The sequence below is a fragment of the Ctenopharyngodon idella genome, chromosome 14, assembly GCF_019924925.1.
Source record: "Ctenopharyngodon idella isolate HZGC_01 chromosome 14, HZGC01, whole genome shotgun sequence".
Taxonomy (NCBI): Eukaryota; Metazoa; Chordata; class Actinopteri; order Cypriniformes; family Xenocyprididae; genus Ctenopharyngodon; species Ctenopharyngodon idella.
In genome coordinates, this window is record NC_067233.1 from 28,094,905 (window position 1) to 28,116,033 (window position 21,129).

Sequence of the window (21,129 nt, forward strand, 5' to 3'; positions counted from 1 at the left end):
ATTTTTGATTGTTATAGTTATCCCTTCACAGCAAGAGGTTAGCATTACGAGAAAATTCCCCTACGTCACAGTATTCCCTAGTCATCCACAGAGAACCAGAAATAGAGCGGGGGTTAAGTGTACCATCTGGGAGTAATTAATACTTAATTAGTGTGTGAGGTGTTGAATACTCGTTAGGGGGGACATTTGGGAGCACCTTCCATCTCCTAAAAATATCCTACATTCTGCCAAAACTGACTACGCGCAAACAGCCTCGGAGCCTCTTGCTGACATTTAAACACGTGAAGTGTCCACAAGAAAACTGAATCATACTTTTCAGCACCTCAGATGTGATTCAGTTTCATCAAAAAAAAAAAAAAAAACTTTATTACAAAGCTATTTTTGCATTTCATAATTGAAGCATCTCTACATTTACTCTAAGCTCCTTGGTGCCCAATTTTACATGTGCAAAGCATCCGATGAGTCAAATTAAATGTTCAAAATAGACAGAGTCATCATAGATGAGTCACAGCACATTTGGAAAATGTTAGGGAATTGGAATGATACATTTGTGGAGAATTTTTTTATTTATTTATTTTTTGATGGGATATCTAGAAATAACATAATTATTTCTGGTTCTAGAGAATACTCAATATTAAAGTGTCTGTTTTAGACTTGTAGACTTTAAAAGCTCTATTCACCAAGTAGAAATTTCATATGCTGCTGGTCTCAACACAAGGCGAGTTATGCGACATACCCCGGTAAGCAAGGTTTGGGTTAATTATCCGAGGGTTCAAGGTACATGTGATGGTAAGTTAACCTTGCTTTCTGAAATCTTTCTTGAATCTAACCTAGGTTATGTCCTGAACCTATTCTTCTACTCCCTCTTTCTAACCATTTTCCAGTCAACGGTCCTTATAAAATAAATCCACAATGTGTGAAAATTATTTTACATTCTAACTTAATACAAAATCAGTTATTCATCAATTCACTGCAAATTATAGTATTAGCATAACAATTTAATGAAAAGCTCATTTTAAAAATGAACAGAATTTGAGAATGTCTTTTTAGATATTTATAATATCTATATATACTAATATACTTTGACCTAAAATGGTAACATCTAAATTAACTGATTTTATTCAAGTCAAAAATATTATTTAATATTGGTAAATCAAGCTAAATACATTAACTGATAACAACAAAATTATTTTTTATGGGCTATAAATACACAGGGTAACTGAGGAAATCAAGGCATTGGTGGGGGCTAATCAATCAGCTAACGAGTAACCATAGTTAGCCATGTTTGAAATCGCCCCCTATACCCTCATTCAATATTCCCTACATTACTTCACTGACATAGTCCACTTGAGGGAGTGAATGAAAATGAGTGAGTAAATTCGGACATTGAGTGTGCCGGAAGGGCTACTGCTTTTGCATAGTTTGAGCTTGCTGTTAAATAATCATTTAAAACTTAGCAATCTGGCAGCTCTAGTAGTAAAATGAAAAGATTTAACTCTGTCATGGAAACTAGCATGTATAAACCTTAATTAAACAATTTATTAATCAAAAAGGAATTTATACCTGTATGATATTATGCTGTACCCACATTGGACCAGTGGTTAGGAAAATGGATGAATAGATGGATGACTCAGCTGCGGGCGCCATCTTCTGGCGAGACATCTTCTTTAGCCATTGAGCGTACATTAGTTGTGGAACATTAGTTTGAGGGGACACCACTACAAGTGGCTGTCCCCTCAAATAGTGCCCTATTTAAGCCTATAGGGGGCCATTTTGGACAGCCCATGACAGCAAATGAAAAGCGTGAACATAGGAAACAAAGGCACACAGAAAACAAGAAAATGCAACCTAACAGTACAATCTATGTATGGAAATTTGTATGATTTTCAGGCTTAGAATAGTCATGAAAATGAATAAAATCTTAGAAGGTCTTAGAATTACATTTATCTCATTGGCTTTTTGCCTTCATTATATTTGACAATGGATAGTTTAGCAAAATCAACATCATATATATATATATATATATGTATTCTACCAATATAACCACGGGAACAGTTTCACCGTTTGAATCACGCATTCTCACAGCGAGTGTCATGGTAGACAAGCAAACCCACCATATTTTTATAGATACTACTGTTATTTTGTAACGGAATGTATATATCCCACAATCCTGTGCTTTCCATTCTGTGACAGATGAGCTACAAAAATAAAGATGGTGTCCGAAAGTTGCGTTTGCTGGTCAGTTTGTGTGTAAATGTATGTTTTTGACCAACATTTTCCACTTTTGATGTCATTTCCAGCGAGAAATTACAACTGTAGTAATAAAATATTAGTTTAGTTTTCACCAAAGCTCGTGCTGTTTTGCGGTAGATCATTAAACTGTTATGCTGCCTCAGAAGTCTGTCCGAAATCAGTTTTGTGAGGTACCTTAATGCACAAACGCTGCCTTACAAGTCATTGCCTGATAGCCTGATAGGGCAGCGAGGCTGCAAGTCAGCTGCCTAGGTTTTCGGATGCAGCCAACATCTTATGAGGCGCAACTGACAAATGCATTGACTAGAGCTGTCATGGGAATGTCTTAAATGTTAAAAGGACAAAGACAAGCAGACATTCAAACTGATTTTGTAATTATGAACATAAGATTGACCTGTAGAATATCAGCTAGATGCAGGTAATACACTGGCTCAGGCGATCTCTCTCTCTCTCATAATATTCTACATATAACAGTGAGTTTCAATGAAGCGACTCAAGCGACTGTTAAACTGTAAACTTGAGATTTGAATCCATGGTGGAAGGAAGTAGTTCCTCACAAAAGAGGGTTTTTAAAGACATTCTGTTGTTCTTCTTATTTATTTACACACTTGTGCCATCGAACTGTTGTATAAACGCAATATCAGACTCATAGCCATGCAATATGGCTGTATATCAGCGCACTGTAATTACCTGCGGCCTCGTGCCTATAGCCGAATCACAGCCGTGCTGATATACAGCCATATCGCATGGCTATGAGTGTGATATTGCTCACATATATGGGAACCCTGTGCCATGGACAGGAATGAAAAAAGACATTTTGCACCATCAATTCCTTTTGGTAACATATTTTTTTTGTTACTTTCAAAGTTCCTGCTGTTGAAACCACAGTAACTCAGTACACTAAAAGACAGGTTACATGAGAGGTAGTCAACTTCACATGCGATCAACGCTCAAATCGTTTCATAACGAAAGCAAAGACGTTCTGTGCTTCCATCAGTTTCTCAGGCCTTTGCATAAGCTCCTCAGATCATCTCTCAGTTCAAAGAGGAAAAAAGGCAAACGGCTCAAGACAGCTTTTAGCCTCTCTGTTTCAACAGCTGTGTGCCTCTGCAGCTGTTGGGATGCACGTTTCGGGTTTTCACGGCACTCTTTTGGTTTTCCTTTCTTTCCCTGCCAAGAGTCAAAATCCCTTTCATAAGAGCCGCAGGCGAGCAACTACCTCCGCTGGTGAGAGACACTTAGTAAAACAATACAAGACAACCTTTTATTATCGCGGTACCTCATTACTTTTTAACGAGTATAATCCTAACATGCTACTATTCATGAATAATTTAAGGAGGAGAGCTCACCCTGGAGTGACAGGAGAACAGGAGGAAAGTTACAAAGAGCGAGTTTATGACTTCAGCTGCAGCACTTATAATTAAGATCGCTTCATGAAAAGTACCTTTTAATTGCACCATCATTGATCCGCGGGAAAGGTGAGGCAAAAGCCTTTGATAACTAGTTAATAACACAGTGACATGAACACTGGTATCGTCAGCCACGGCTCGTGCCCTTTATAGTGCTCTTTGAATCGGCGGTGAAATGGAAATGTGCACTGATAACTCTCTCTTTCAGTCGTCTGTCATAAAAGACGGTTACAGCGTACAGAGGTGTCTGGGTTCACCTCGCACTCATTAAAATCCAATACAAAACAATTACTGTTTCACCGACTAGATTTAGCTGTAAATTACATTGTAAATGGATGAGATTATGAAGGTAAAGGTCTGGAGGGGAAAATGTTTGTTTATCGACTGCGTTGTCACCATCTCAGAAGGAATATGGGGCCTGAAAGTGATTTTGTGGTGATTTTGGAGTGCTGTATGAGACCTTTGCAACCCTGAATACAGAAGATGTTGTTTTCATAAATGACTTAAAGGCCTGATGGCTCTGAAACCAATGAGTCATCAGGTGAGCTGAGATACTGGGGTGAATGTGTTAAGTGAGGACATGAGGATGAAGGGAAACATTAGTGTTGTGTCGAGTGTGGAAAGCCTCTGGCTGGATGCTGTGTTTCGAAGAACTGCTTCCTGCTGCTGCTTTGGACACATTAACTAGTGTTCCAGCCGCATCTGAGAACCACATCTTTCTTTCTAAAGCTGTGCAAAGATGGCACAGAAGCTGCATCTGAAATGGCATATACTATAAAACAATTTGTTTACATACTTGTTTAATGGGTCACCGAAGTGTTTAATGGGTCATCGAAGAGTAATATACATTTCTAATTAATTACAATTGCAGGAAACAATGTATCACCTGCTGATTGTCACGACAACTAAAAAGTTGGTTACACTTTATTTTAATGTTCCCTTTAGACATTCTAACATTGCACCCACATGGTAAAGGGTTAGTTCACCCAAAAATGAAAATTATGTCATTTAATACTCACCCTCATGTCGTTCTACACCTGTAAGACCTTCGTTCATCTTCAGAACACAAATTAAGATATTTTTGATGAAATCCGATGGCTCAGTGATGTCACTGAACTTCTCAAGAACCAGAAAGGTACTCAAAACATATTTAAAACAGTTCATGTGACTACAGTGGTTCAACCTTAACCTTTTGAGCGATAAGATAAAACATATGGGATTTAGAACGTTCAGTGACATCACATAACTGCCAGATTCAAACGCTTTGGCTGCGAGATGGATGCGCTCAGCGCTTGTCATATATCACAACTATGCAGTGTTTTCAGCCACATAATGTTTTTTTTTAAAGGTGCAGTATGTAGGATTTCTGTCCGCTACAGGTCGCTAGCGGCCTATTCAAAACAAAGGCGTAGCTTGATGACGCCAAGTTTGAGTGCGGAATCTTGGGACATGTGGTCTTCACCTCAACGGACGGTGCAAAAGAATAGGGATAGCACTCGGGAAGAAATCATGTTCATGGATGCGATTATTAACGTTACTGTAGTATGAAGCAGAGCAGGACCGAGTGTTGTGGGAGCTGAACGAGGCCGCTGGAGCGACTGCGCAACACACGCCTCACAAGCAGCGGAACTTTTATTGTGCCACAGTCGCCGGCGCCGCTTCCGCTTTTCCGGTCATGAGTATGAGGTAACACAGCTCTGTTTATCATATTAGATACATTTGAGAGTGTTGAAAATGATGTTATAACGTTACTCTGTGCGTTCGCTCGGCAGCTGCTGTGAGACACTTGTTGCACACTGCAGTAACCTCAGATCGATTTTAGAATATCATATTAAATGCTGGATGGCTTGTGTTGATAAATGGTATGCAATTCATTTTAAAACGTATTGTATGATGGAGAAAATTCTGTATTACTGTTACTAAAAATAATGCTGCATCTGATTATGCTGTGTTAGCTACTTCACAAAATAGTGTTTTTCTCCGAGGCATGATAAAGCACACTCGAAAAAAAAAAATCAAGAAAATTTGATTTAAACAATACGACTAAACATGTTGAGCTATTTAACAATAATTAGTTTTCTGTCTATAAATATATCAAAACAGTTGTTCCCTTGTCTATTAAAATGTAAATATTAAAGCATCTTTGGTGTTTCCATGGTTTCTGCAAAATAAAAGCGGAAACCGAAGGTTAATGCGGGTATGACGCAATTGACAGGCGACTCCTCACACGTCCCGGAGCCATGGTTAAAACTGCAATTTTCTCACGATTTACAAATAGTTGGAAACATTTGGGATATTGTAAGTACTCAAGTGAACAAAATATATAACACTGGCCTAGTGGTTTTTGGATATTTTACTGCAAAAATCGTGCATATTGCACCTTTAAGGTTTCAGACATTTTAACATGCATAAGAACCAGTAAAACAATACATTTAGAGTTTATAAAATACACACTGATGTCAGACATCAGTGGAAGCAGCAATTTTATTTGTTCACTATTTGTTCATATTAAACATTTAACATTTTAAAAAGTTAAACATTTAAAATACTTACAGTCTACACAACAGTCTCCGTGCGTCACAGACATTAATATATTAATGATTTATAAGATGAATCACTGTCTGGCCATCTGGGATTTTGGTATGGAGATAAAAGTTATGATTATAATTTTTTTGGTAGTATTACACCACATCATGTGTGTATATTAGTACCGTTTGTTGTTTTCTTGTGGTACGAGATAGAGCGTTTGGACCCGGAAGCGCTGCCGCGTGACGTCAGACTTAAAAAACGAATAGATCAAGATAAAGATCATTTATAAAGGTTTTTAAAGGACAAAACACACTCACTTACACATATTTGAGAATCGGAATAACAGATTTTTGGTGATATGGTAAGCAAGTTTATGAATATTTTAAATAAAAAAGGAAAAACAAAATAATAGCGATACATCTGTCATACAGTGTTATTGTGGCTGCGGTGTGTTACGTGACACGCATGACGCGTCGCCATGGAAACAATAAGGGCAAACGTTCTAAAATAACGGTCGCCTTAAAAAAGCTCACTCTGGGGGGTCAGTTAGAATATTTTAAACTCACACTTGAAAGAGTTAATATTATAAAGCGACGAAAGTACTTTTTGTGCACCAAAAAAAACGAAAAACACGACTTTTCAACAATATCTAGTAATCTTTTGTTTCAAATCAGTGGTTCGGAGCGCCAAAGTCACGTGATTTCAGCAGTTTGGCAGTTTGATACACGATCCGAACAACTGATTCGAAACAAAAGATTCGTAAAGCTTCAAAGCAGTGTTTTGAAATCGGCCGATATTGTTGAAAAGTCGTTATTTTGTTTTACAAAAAGTATTCTCGTTGCTTTATAATATTAAGGTAGAACCACTGTACTCACATGAACTGTTTAAAATATGTTTTGAGTACCTTTCTGAATCTTGAGAGATTCAGTGACATTGCTGGCAATAGTGGCCTCACTGAGCCATCGGATTTCATCAAAAATATCTTGAGGTCTTACTGGTGTGGAACGACATTAGGGTGAGTAATTAATGACAGAATTTTCATTTTTGGGTGAACTAACCCTTTAACTATCTCTCATTAAAGTATCAGTAGTCTATTAGTAGACTGGTAGGGGTAGTGTTAGAATAAGTTGACATGTAGTTGCAAAGTTACTTACAGTCAGTAGAATGTCTGTTGGGGAGCATCAAAATAAAGTGTTAGCAGATATTTAAGCAGACAGTCTACTAATACTCTACTAATATTATAATGAGAGTTAGTTAGGTGCAAAGTTATTTAAAGTCAACAGAATGTTTAAAGGAGACCATCAAATTAAAGTGTTACCATTAAGTTTTATGCAGCTCTAATGTTTGTGTTTGTTCATATTTCTTTTCAAAGAAGGCTGTGTGGTTGAAAAGATATGGTATTATTCATTGGTCAAGTTAGCAAAACAGCAGTCATATTTGATTCTGAACCTCTATAGCACACATGTTAAACAGAAGTTACTAGTCAAACATCCGTGGGAAGGCAAAGACAACATATCTTTCTGTCTATTAAGTTTCAAACAACTGGAGAAGGAGGAAGGTGAAATCAGGAGACACTTTCAAGTAGAGCCAACTTGCAAAAGTGAAGCATGTTAGATAATTCATCTTCTCACACCCTCATTAACCTCTCTCTGAGGAACACAGACCAACCACACAAGGCAGTTTCCTCCTGGAGTCATCATTATTCATGCATTCCTAATTTACTTTAAATTCTACTCTTATTTAATAATATAATATAGGGTCAGAACTGGACAAATTATTCTTATAATTTTTGCATTATTACAATTTGAGGTGATCAAACTAACAGAGACAGTACTGTAACTGCATGTTCATAATGTCTAATAATGAATAATTAATTATTCAAACCCAAAGTACACTGCTATTGAAAAGTTGTGACACATCATTGTATAAATATTTTCCATATTGAAGAATCAAAGTCTTACCATAACTATGAAATGGCAAATGGAAGGTGCATGCTTTTAAACAGTGTTCAAGGATTCATAGCAGTATTATAATTATAATAATATAATTAGTTTTTCATTTTTATACTTTCTGTTTTAATTTTAATTAAAGTTTTAGTAACTTTGTTGTGTGTTTTTGTCATTTTATTAATTTCTTTTTAAATATGCCTATATAGTTTTTATTAAATTTTATTTTAGTTTTAGTTACATCAAGTTAGTTTAGTTTATTGCCATTTCGGAAATTCTTTTTGTGTCTGTGGCACCCTTCAGTCATCACTAACAACAATTGACAAATACAAACAAACATCAACAGATTGCAACGCATTACAAGTACAACCAACATCGGACAACAACATCCCTCTCACAACAGCAAAATTACTGCCATAGATATAAAATGACAACTGTGATATTACAAAATGTATTGTTAAAATTTATTTAACAGAGCTATACTGGAGCATATAAAAGATCTTTGTGCACGGGCAGTCTGTAATAACGGTACCCTATACCTTCGACCAGATGGTAACAACTCATATTCACCATAAAGTTGGTGTGATTCATCCAGAAGAATTACATGGCTTTTCCTCTCAACTCGAGATTCACATAATGTTGTCATACTGTATTGCTGTCTTATTTAAATTGTATATTTATATAAACTGTATGTTATTTATACATTGTTCATGAAAGTTTTATTCTGAAATGTTTTAATTGGACGTATATGTTGTCTTATTTAAATTATTCTTATTGACTACAGACAGTGAGAAATACCAAGCAATAAAGCTGAAAGTCAAAATGCTCTCCACAAATGAACAATAGAAAAGAACCAGTATATGTGTATCCACACCAAATTGCCGAAGCTTACGCATGAAATACAATCGTTGCAGCCCTTTCCCATAAATGACTCCTGTATTTACATCCCATGCCAGTTTTACATCAATGATTGTCTCTAAATTTTATATTCATTTACTACTTCAATGCACTTACCATTGACAGTTATTTGTTGGTGAGTGTCACTTCTTGTTCTGAAGTCAAAAATCATTTCTTTAGTTTTTCTAGCTAATTTAACTGAAGGAAACTGAATTGACTTCATATTTATATATAAACTCATCCACACATCTATGATACTCCACTTCATCTTCAGTGGTTAAACCAACAATTGCCGTATCATCTGCATATTTAACATTGAATACATCAGATGAAGAACCTACATTCATTTGGATTCATTTGTATCAAGTTAAACTAAATAAAAAAGAGAAGTATTGCCTTGGATACTAGCTGGGAAAAAAAATAATAAAAAATAAAATTATATATATATATATATATATATATATATACACACACACACATACAAACACTATATTGCCAAAAGTTTTGGGACGTCTGCCTTTACATGCACATGAACTTTAATGAACTTTAATGACATCCCATTCTTAATCCAGTGGCAGCGTGCTTTACACTGTATCCGACACATTGCAGTGATGTGAGGCTTGGATGCAGCTGCTCGGCCATGGAAACCCATGAAGTTCTCTACACACTGTTCTTGAGCTAATCTGAAGGCCACACAAAGTTTGGAGGTCTGTAGCTACTGATTCTGCAGAAAGTTGGCGACTTCTGCACACTGTGTGCCTCAGCATGTGCTGACCCCGCTCTGTGATTTTACGTGGCCTACCACTTCGTGACTGAGTTGCTGTTGTTCCCAGTTGCTTCCACTTTGTTATGATACCACTAACAGTTGACCGTGGAATATTTAGTAGTGAGGAAATTTCCTGAGAGCGACCTATTCTTTCACAAATGTTTGTACACCTGTGGCCATGGAAGTGACTGGAACACCTGAATTCAATAATTTGGAGGAGTGTCTCAATACTTTTGGCAATATATAGTGTATACATATTTTATTTTGTTTTAGTTAACATTGATTTTATTTCAAGTAACAAAAATGTCTTATGGTTTTAGTTTTAGTTAACTGGTGCTGGGTAGATTACTTAGTCGGTTATTGGTTCCAAATTAGATGACAAAACATTACATTATATAATCTTTTAGATTAGACTACTTTTAGATTACCTTTGATGTAAGTAATTTATCACATTGATTTGAATAGGAAAATCTTGTACCATATTGATATAAAAATATAAAGAGAAAAAATATGAAATGCATTAAATATTACATTACGTCAGGGTTCGTGATGGAACTGCATGGGTTTGTGAGTTTAATGAAAAGCTATTAAGTAATTAAATCATAAAATAATTAAAAAATAAAAACAATCAAAACAAAACACTTACTAAAAAAGATTAAAAAAAATATTTTATTTGTTTACCTGCATGTCATGTGACCATTAATCGATATCAAAGAACCAAAGAACTTAATTAATTTATATTTTCATTGACTTAATTTTATTATTGACTTAACTTATTAACTTAAAATCTCAGGGGGTACTTCAAGTAAATATATTAGGGCAAAGAGTTTCAGCTGACAAAAAAGTTGGGGAATCGCTGTATTGCATGTAAATATGAAATGAAGTGAATTTCTACATATTAAAGTGTTTGAAAGATGAAAGCCTTCCAAAGATGGTTAAATTACTCACTGAGTGATAATTTAAATAATAATTAATGTGTTTGTCTGAAGCTGATTAGATATGCAATGTTGCAATGCTGAGAAAACACTTTTTAAAAGTGAAATGATTTCTGTAAATCCAGTGATCAGTTTTCAGTGGCTGGTCTGTGTGTGCAATTTCACAAACCTGGAAGACCTTCTGAACGTATATAAGCAGTAGACTTTTTAAAAAGAAAAATTTTAAAGATAAAAAAATAGAGGGAGAAACAATGAATTTTGAATAATTTACTGTCATTGTGAGAATAGCATGTAATCGTGTAATCAATAAAAAAGTGTTTTTGGTAACACTTTGTAGTTAGTGTAGTAATAACTATAAATTATGCATAATTAATAAAAGTTGTATTTGTTAACATTAGTTAATGCACTGTGAACTAACATGAACAAACAATGAACTGCTATTTTTATTAACTAACATTAACAAAGATTAACAAATATATTGCTCATGGTTAGTTTATGTTAGTTAATACATTAACTAATGTTTAACTAATGAACCTTATTGTAAAGTGTTACCCGTCCCAAGTACTTAATTTTTGGAATCTGATTACGTAATCCAGATGACATAAAATCAGTTACTATCGGGCACTGAATAAAATAACACTGTTATGTTGGAAACTTGTTATGTTGGATTGATTTTCCATCAATATCTGCTCCATTTCACCCATTAAAAAAAGAAAAAAAAGAAAAAGAAAAAAGTAATTAAAATGTTAGTTTTGTAAGAAATTCACACAGGAGTCATAAATTATGAGCTACAAAGCTCATTTTAAGCAAAAGTCTTTCTAAGATCATAATTCATACAACATAAGAAGTTATTGTCCCTTTGGCACTTGACTTATAAGACACCATAATGCAGCTTTGCAAGATGACAAAGTGTTTTCATGCCAATATATTAAATTAACTTAAATGTGTTATTATAAGACACTTTGGGAAGGGGTACAATAAGGCAACGTCCACAGAGAGCCACTCATCACCATCTAGCACACGACTATCTTTGGCCTGATAAAACATTTGAGCGACTCATTGGAGCGTGACTTTCCCTCGGGGGACCAAGAGTCCCCAGTGTGGAATGAGATCATTAAAATAATCAAATTACGGCCACTACAGAAAAAAAGCACCAATGCCTAAAGTTGTTTAAGAGTATTATAAATAATGGCACTAAGGCCGTTGAGAACGAGAGCGATTTGGAGAGCTTAAACAGACCTTGAGCGGTCCACACTTTACAATAATAGACACGATTCAATCGCTCTGATACTAATGTAAGCGTATCGTCATAAAAAATTTCAGCACATTGCAAAGACTAATGTACGAAGTCACATTACCAAGGTCAGCACTTGGCTGTTTCCGCGTTCAACACTGATTGCAAAGTTCAAAGCATGTCTTTCCAGCCAACTAAATAAATATCAAGCAAATTATAATGGCAAAGTTTTATTCTCGCAAAACAAACATCTTAACTCTAATTATGAATCGTTTAATTTCCCTTTCCTTCGGTGCCTATAAAAAATGTCTCCTTTGAGGCAGTGTGTTATGAAAATGCCGTTTAATTTAAAGGAGAATTAAAACAGCAGTAATTACTTTATCCTCTCATCTGATGATCTTTATTGTTGGCTAAAAAACAATATTTCATTTCTCAAGGGAGTCTGAAAATAAGAATGTATTTCCCTTACCTCCTCATCAACTTTGCGCCAACATCACGAACACGAGCAGAAATTGTTCTCATTTGAACTAATAATCTCCTTGTCAATGCCACTTATCAAAAAGCTTCCAAATTAATTATAGCAAATGCAAGTTTTGTATTGGATCTGTGAAACTGCTAGCGTGCCATCAGTTAGGGAACGGCTCTGCGGTGATTACAGTTGATTTTCTTTTCTTTAATGAATCTAATGTTGCCTTTTTCTTTCCATCCTTTTGGTTAATTGGATTATAATGTCTGTCTGCTTTAATGTTTGGGAAGAATGAAAAACGAAAAGAAGTCTTTGCGCTCATATCTCTAATGAAAGTTTTCTCTTGGTCCCCGAAGATTAAACCAACTTCTTTATTTGTTCAAAATCTCACTCTTGACACAGAATGATAGGAAATGAAAGGGTGACAAGTGATTACTGAAGCATACATTCTTTTGTTCTGCTTTCATAGTGCAAAGTCTGCAGAAATAATGAGGACAGGGGGTGGGGGAACAAAAAATAAAGACATAAAAAAAATAAATAAATACTCATTTTGCAATGACTCATTTTGAGATGTTGTCCAAAATGATCGGTCTGCCCTAAATATAGAGGGATGTGAGAACAATGCAAAAATGAAGTCACTGTGGCAGAAATGGCGAGAACATGTTAAATGCTCTACACATCTGCACCTGCCATCGGTGGACAGGACAATGTTTCATTGGACAGCTGAATATCTGTGAATGAAAGGCTTGTTAACGTTGTTCTTTTTAGTAACTTCTTGAGACTAAACAGTTCTGATAACATTCAAGGACTCGACAGGGCTGAGATGTACCCAGCTGACAGGGAACATTCTCAGAACTTTGGCTAACGTTCTGGCAAAGTTATGGAAAAAACGTTCTTCCAGTAATGTTAACAGAATGTTTGTTCAAAGTTATCTGGTCTTTCATGATGTTCTCAGAACGTTAGCACAAAAACAATATTTATACATTGTTCATGAAAGTTTTATTCTGAAATGTTTTAGTTCATCTAACATTTTTTAAATGTTACTACTTTTTTCAGAATTTTCAAAGAACATTCAAAAGTAACGTTGCCATAATGTTTACAAAATTATAAAATGGAATGATCCCTTATATGTCTAGCGGTGAGGTTGCGAATTGCAATATAGAGAAGCTACGGTGGCCAACACAGGACAAAGATGTAGTCTGAGACAGCAGAGAGTAGCCAGTCAAGCAAACGCGCTCTATAGAGCAGTTTGTCCGTTTAGGGTTACTGTAGAAACATGGCGGCGCAAAATGGCGACTTAACATGTAAGTGGACCAGCGGTGTATGTAGATAGAAATGGCTCATTCTAAGGTAATAAAAACATAACGGTTTATTATGGTCTTTAGGTCTTTATACACCACTGAAAACATAGTTATGTATATTATATTGCATTTCTGTCAGTAGATCCTCCTAAAATTTACACATTGCACCTTTAAAGGATTATTTCACTTCAGAATTAAAATTTCCTGATAATTTCTCTCCCCCATGTCATCCAAGATGTTTATGTCTTTCTTTCTTCAGCCAAAAAGAAATTAAGTTTTTTGAGGAAAACATTCCAGGATTTTTCTCCATATAGTTGACTTCAGTGGCTACCAATGGGTTGACGGTCCAAATTGCGGAAAATTGTGCTCTTAACATACTATCTCTGTATTAAAAAATGTATTTAGTTACCACTCTAGTACACTTGAACCTTTCATACACTGGTGTGTTCAAGTGTACTAGAAGTGGTAACTAAATAATTTTTTTAATACAGAGATAGTATATTAAAAGCACACTTTAGTTCATATTCACGGGGTCTCAAAATAGCACAGTTGAGTACACTTAGATGTTCTTAAGATTATCTTAAGAAGTACTTAAGGAGAATTTTTAGTGCCTTGCGCATCCGGTTGGTGAGGTCTGAACGCGCTCTGACAATGGAAGTGATGTCTCTCACTCATTGAAGTATAGGCGCGAGACATCACTTCCGTTGTCAGAGCGCGTTCAGACCTCACCAACCGGATGCTCAACGCAGTTGGACATAGTGGTGTATTAGAGGTAAAAAATGATATAAATACTGTTCGGTTTCTCGCACAAACCGATCGTTTCGGTGTCTTAGGACATCAATGTGTCGTCACGAGCCGCAGGGTTTAATTTGGATTTGTTTGTGCATGTTTTTTTTATTCTCATAGATGGTGTTACCGTTTCAATGCATTATATGACTGACAGACCGCAACGGTTGGAGTTAAAAATCATCATTTGTGTTCTACTGAAGAAACAAAGTCACCTACATCTTGGATGACCCTGGGAGTAAGCAGATAAACATCAAATTTTCATTTTTGGGTGAACTATCCCTTGAAGTCCACTATATGGAGAAAATCTTAATTTCTTTTTGACTGATGAAAGAAAGACATGAACATCTTGGATCACCCTCAAGTTGTTCCAAACCTGTATGAGTTTCTTTCTTCTGTTGAACACAAAAGAAGATATTTTTAAGAATGTTGGTAAGCACACAGTTGATGGTAGCCATTGACTTCCATAGTAGGAAAAAAAAAATATATTAAGTCAATGGCTACCGTCAACTGTCTGGTTACCAACATTCTTCAAAATATCTTCTTTTGTGTTCAACAGAAGAAAGAAACTCATACAGGTTTGGAACAACATAAGGGTGAGTAAATGATGACAGAATTTGCATTTTTGGCTGAACTGTGCAGCACTGCTTAAGGAGTGGTCGTCATTGTCAAAGTGATTCCTCTTTGTCAACATCCTTAAGTGAGGAAGTGAGTTCTTCTAGTTATTCAAAAGTACTTCGGGCTTCACGTCAGATGTGCTGGAAGCATCTTACCTGATGAAAGCAAAGGAAAGAAAGGAGATACACACAGTCTAAAACACGTTTCCTGTGTGAGACAACCCGAGTACAAGAAAGAGAGGAAGTTTGCATTTAGTCTAACTAGACAACGGCAGTGAGAGATAAACCTCTTCCATTTTTCACTGTCAAAAAGACCTGATTCAGGCCGTATAGACAAAAGCGAATGCAGCGCTGTATAAGGTTCTAACAGAGTATTGTGTTAAACAGAGAGAATCAGAGAAGTGACACTATGTGTGCGTCAGTATGTGAAGCTGGTTTGAAGCACCAGGAGGTATTTCATAATGAGCAGGGCGGCTGAGCAAACCGCTGCGTCCTGTGAAGGAATTAGGTGCGCGAGGCATCTGAGCGCCGCAGTACTGTCATTAGCGCAGTTCCAAAATCACCATTTTCACTGTATTAGTACCCTTTAGTTACACACACATATTTTCTTTTTCTTTCCAACATTGCCGACAATGTGAATACAAGAGCAAGGAGCGCACAACTTGTCATTTCCACTGCAATTTCAGAACCATTTCAAGAGAAATTATGCTAATAGGGTATAGCCGCTAGCAAACGTATAACTATTCCATCCGAACCCAGTATGAAATAAATGACATCCTCACAAAGGGCCTACTGAAGAAGGAAACACCAGGGTCTGAATATCAAGGCAGAATCGGCCTGGATTGAAATAACGAAGCCCATTTGCGTTTCATCTTGCCGTCCCCTGCTGCTTCCCACCAGGCAAATTTAATAATTTGGTGGGAAATAACATTAGTATTTATTTCTTATTTCCTTGTGCTGACCACTTGTTCACGTAGATGTGTACTGCTGCTGCTGACTGCATGCTTTCTCACACACACATAAAACACCTGTTTATAAATTGTGCTTTTAGCTCCTGCGTCTTTAAAGGTGCAGAGGTACGTCCACACACACACACACACACCACTGAGATGACTGTGGGAAAAGGGGTGGGAGCCCTTGTGCTCCGCTAAGTGGAAAACTCGATCTTCTTACCTCAGCAGCTTCATACAGGGGAGAGCAGAGGACATATGTGCCAGAGAGAGGTCTTATGTTGTTGATTAGCTGTATGCATGGGAAAAGCCAGCAGACTTCTCTTAATAAAACATCAAGGTCTCACTGAAACTGGTGCGTGGCCAGAATTCACTGGGAACGTTTATATGGTCAGTGAATCCACTATGAATCACACTTTGGTCCTGCTGTACAGTATGTCATTACAAAGACTTTGGTCTTTGTTTATTCTGCAGTTTCAGCTTTGAGGATGTTACAATTATTCTACTTGATAGTGTATTCAAAAGCAATGGGTTTAAAAGCAGATTAAAAGAATATCTTATTAAATAAAAACTGAAAACAAAAGTTTAAATGAATCATTTGTTCATCCTGATGTTGACAGACGAAATTTACCCGTTTGGTAGACACTTTAATCCAAAGCAACTTTGTATTGCATTCAAGGTACACCAGCTCATGTATTCCCTGGAAATTGAACCCATGACCTTGGTATCACGCACGCTGCTTGGGATACAGGAAATTCCTCTATGGAACTCAAAAGGAGTTTTTCTGGCCACTTTTCCATTCAATGAAAGTAAACTGGGACTGGGGCTGTCGAGTTCCAAAAAAAAAAACAAAAAAAAAAAACACCATAAATAGTGTCAATACAACTTGTGCATTATACTCCAATTTAGTCCTACAATAGCTATGTGTGATAAAAAGGCCAACATTTAAATTGTTATTTACTAAAAATAAGTTATCACATGAAATAGCTTCAAGATTTTTGGAAAAAAAAGATTTTTTGGGGGGGTACTTAGGGAAATGTTGCCATATGGCAACGCTGTACCACAATGGAAAATGGTCAAAAAAGTAGTTTTTCTATAAAATTATGATTTTCTTTTCTATTTAAAGCTGCAGTTTGTAAGTTTTGCCTCTTTGTCGCCATCTCTGTTTGAAACCTGCAATAGCAGTTATTTGTGGCACGGCTCCTCAGCACAAATGAATCTAATGTTTGCTGTCAGTCACCAGTGTGGATACTGTACTTCGGAATCACAGATTCATGTCATCTGAACAAGTAAGTAACATGTCTATCACTTTTGTTCTGACCAACTGAGAAAGAAAGCATAAATTGCGCTGCCAATGGTGATTAAATCTAACGATCGCTTAGCTCGGATCACGTCAAACTGTGCAAATTATTATTGTTATACTTTGTTCTCAAATTGTTAATGTTAACAACATCAGCATTGCATGACTATGTGTATTTAGTGTGTATTAGCGTTACCTGTAGATTTCAATTTCTGTAGTCACTCCGCAGTGTGAAATCTTTTGCTTTTGACTACGGGTGAATCTCCAGTTGTCACTGATGATTGTCATTTGGACCTTTCTGGATTACAATCCACCATCAAAATGATAAATTTAATTATTCCAGCTGCTGTGAGAAAAGGCTATAAATGCCATATAGCCTACTAGTTGGGACTCTTTCTTTATGTAAACAGACGTGACGTTATGACGCAAAGACGAACGGCTGCATGCTCGAATTTCCCGGAACCCACCAATACTGATTTTATTTACAAAACATTATCACAAGCTTACAATTGCGATTCGGGCTAAGATTAGGAGATAGTTTTGAACACTGGCTGGTTATGTACTGCAGCTAGTTACGGACTGCAGCTTTAAATGCACTTTTCCTTTACAAGTTGATAGATTTATATACTTAGAACTCATGCAAACCAAAAATAAGTCGATCTCTATCATTTAATCCCTATGATTCCCTATCATTTGGCTAACTCATCCTCACTCTCATCACACGGAAGAGCTAACTCTGTACTCTTCCTATTGCTCTTTCCGTAAAATATTGCTGTATTCATTTTCTGAAAAGAAGAAATAATTTTGTTATTTATACATAAATGCAACTATACTACAATAAACACTTGAAATAAATAAATAACTGCAATCATATTGTTGATGCTACTATCTATAAAAAAATCCCAATGGGGAAATACATTACTGCAATTCCACTGTGTTACAACATTGCCATATGAAACATTGATATTTTCTCAATTTACAGTAAAACTATGTGAGACAAAGTTGATTTGTGAATAAAAATATCTAATTTACTTATCAAAGATGCTGCAAAAAATCCCCCTTGAGAAGAGATGTTTAGAAATGAGGTTAATAGAGCAATTTCTGGAGCACTTCAACAGGTGTCTTCCGTGTGAGGGTGACAGTGGGAAAGGGAGTTTTGGAGGGACACTGACAAACGTCACTGACAACTGTGATGAGACGTGTGAACTAACACCTTGACAGCTAATGTAAAATAACATATCGGTCTTAGGATAGCCAATACGATCAGTTAAAAAATGCTTAATCGGCCCTGATCCTGATCCTTGAGATCGGCTTGGGACATCACTAAAATTTAGTAAATATTAAGTCTCGTCCACCAACCATTTTTTAAGACGTGAGACACCACCCCTTTCAATTCGATCAAAATGCCAGTCTGATCAAGCTCAATCAGATTGATTCCTGTGTTTACACAAATGTTTTATGTGCAAATTCCTGTGTTTACACAAACGTATTTATGTGCATGTAAACATAGCTATTGACGTCAAACCTGATGCGATGTGTGATCATTTTTTGAATCTCAATTGCGCTAGTTTCCGTTCAGTTTCATTGTATGGAAAAAAGCAGCCAGGATGTTCTAGAAAATAACTCCTTTTGTGTTTCAGAAAGAAGACCATTCAGGTTTGGGACAACATGAGAGTGAGTAAATAATGATGGCGTAACGGTCAATGGAAAGTCATGGTAATTTTGTCTTGGCTTTGTTCCATCAACATCATTTCCACCTTCTCTAAAAGTCAAGACCAGTCATCATAGACATCACCCTCCTCTTTCCTCTCAGTCTGACCTTTATGTTCCTCTCCCAGTCCATTTTCCTCTTCTATTTTTCCACATTGTCTTTGTCTGGCCACCTTAAGTTTGGTAGTCTAGGAATCCCTCATAGTGATGTCAACCGGCAGTCTTTCTCATGTACATCCACTTTTCTCTCTGTCTCAGCGTTTGTTTTTGTGACTCATTCAGGGACTCCGGATGCAGGTATGAAAATGTTTATGCAGCACAATAACTTTCCTCTTAATTGCAATGAGTGTTCTTCAACACCTGAGATCCATAAACCTCCATCGTCATCACTCATTACCCATCACTCTCACAGATTCTTAAAGCTGAAGTGTGGAATTTTTTTACGATGTTAATATACCTTCTCCTATCCCAGTTTAATATGCAGAGATGACTATAAATGAGCCATTCATAAGCCCTATTCAGACAAAATTTCTAAAGTCCTATCAACCATCTGCGATTTTGTGTACCAGTTCATACAGGACTAACGTGTTTATTACACAGGTGGGAGTTTGGTTTTCTAGATGTGGACATTACAGAAGGTCATGTGCTGTAGTTGCTTGCATCACGTATGTCTTTCAATGAATTATTTTTGATATTTTAATTTAATTTAATCACCAGATGACTTGAATAGCTCTATTTGGAAAGAGTTAATCATTCTAGAATCATTGGGGTGATTTGTAGGTGAGTGAATCTGCATAGAAAATAATGAACAAATTACAAGCACAGATAAATATAATAGAACAAAGAAGATACAAATGAAATAAATAGTGCTTTATATTTTTCAGGTAGGCTAAGTCTAACAGTATTCAGATACAGAAACTGAACAATCAAATGTAAAATAACACTGCATAGTCTTCACTGTATAAATTAAAAATAATTAATCTGTGTTAAAGGGTTAGTTCACCCAAAAATGAAAATTATGTCATTAATTACTCACCCTCATGTCGTTCCACACCCATAAGATCTTCGTTCATCTACAGAACACAAATCAGGATATTTTTGATAAAATCCGATGGCTCAGTGAGGCCTCCATTGCCAGCAAAATAATTAACACTTTCAGATGCCCAGAAAGATACTAAAGACATATTTAAAACAGTTCATGTGACTACAGTGGTTCTAGCTTAATATTATAAAGCGACGCACTTTTTGTGCGCCAAAAAAACAAAATAACGATTTTTCAACAATATCTAGTGATGGCCGATTTCAAAACACTGCTTCGAAGCTTATGAATCTTTTGTTTCGAATCAGTGGTTCGGAGCGCCAAAGTCACGTGATTTCAGTAAACGAGGCTTCGTTACGTCATAAGTGTTTCGAAATTTCAATAGTTGATGACATAATGACATAATTTTTATTTTTGGGTGAACTAACCCTTTAAAGCTACAAAAGTGATTTTTCTCTTTGTCTTTTATTGTTTGATTAACATTCATGACACAGAAAGCAGCAGGAATATTAGGCTGCTGTCACTTTAAGACCAAATGCAAGGATCCAATATACTATTACACATCAGTTTTCTTTATCAATTGTTTACCTTCACTTAAGCCATTAGCAATTGTGTTTAAGAGGATACTCGCAAAGACATGGATGCACACATCACAATATCTTTGCTAAAACGATATATCATGCAGCCCTATTTAAAAACCTTATTACAATCATGACAACTCTCTGAATAGAATTAAACAGCATTTTATTGATAAGAATGGGATGTACATGTGCTTTGCCTTGGCGGACTATATCTGCTGGCATGAGAGAAGGCTAGTGCCAAAACATGCATCAATACAGTGAATATGAGCTGTTGCAAGTAAAGTAGGGAGAACCCCCTAGCAGATCTAGGCAAGTGGTGCTGGGGAAGGAGGAGGGGTAGGAAAAGTTAAGCAGGTTCGGTGGTAATAAATAGGTTATGTCAATAGAACAAACAGATCGACTGGCCAAAG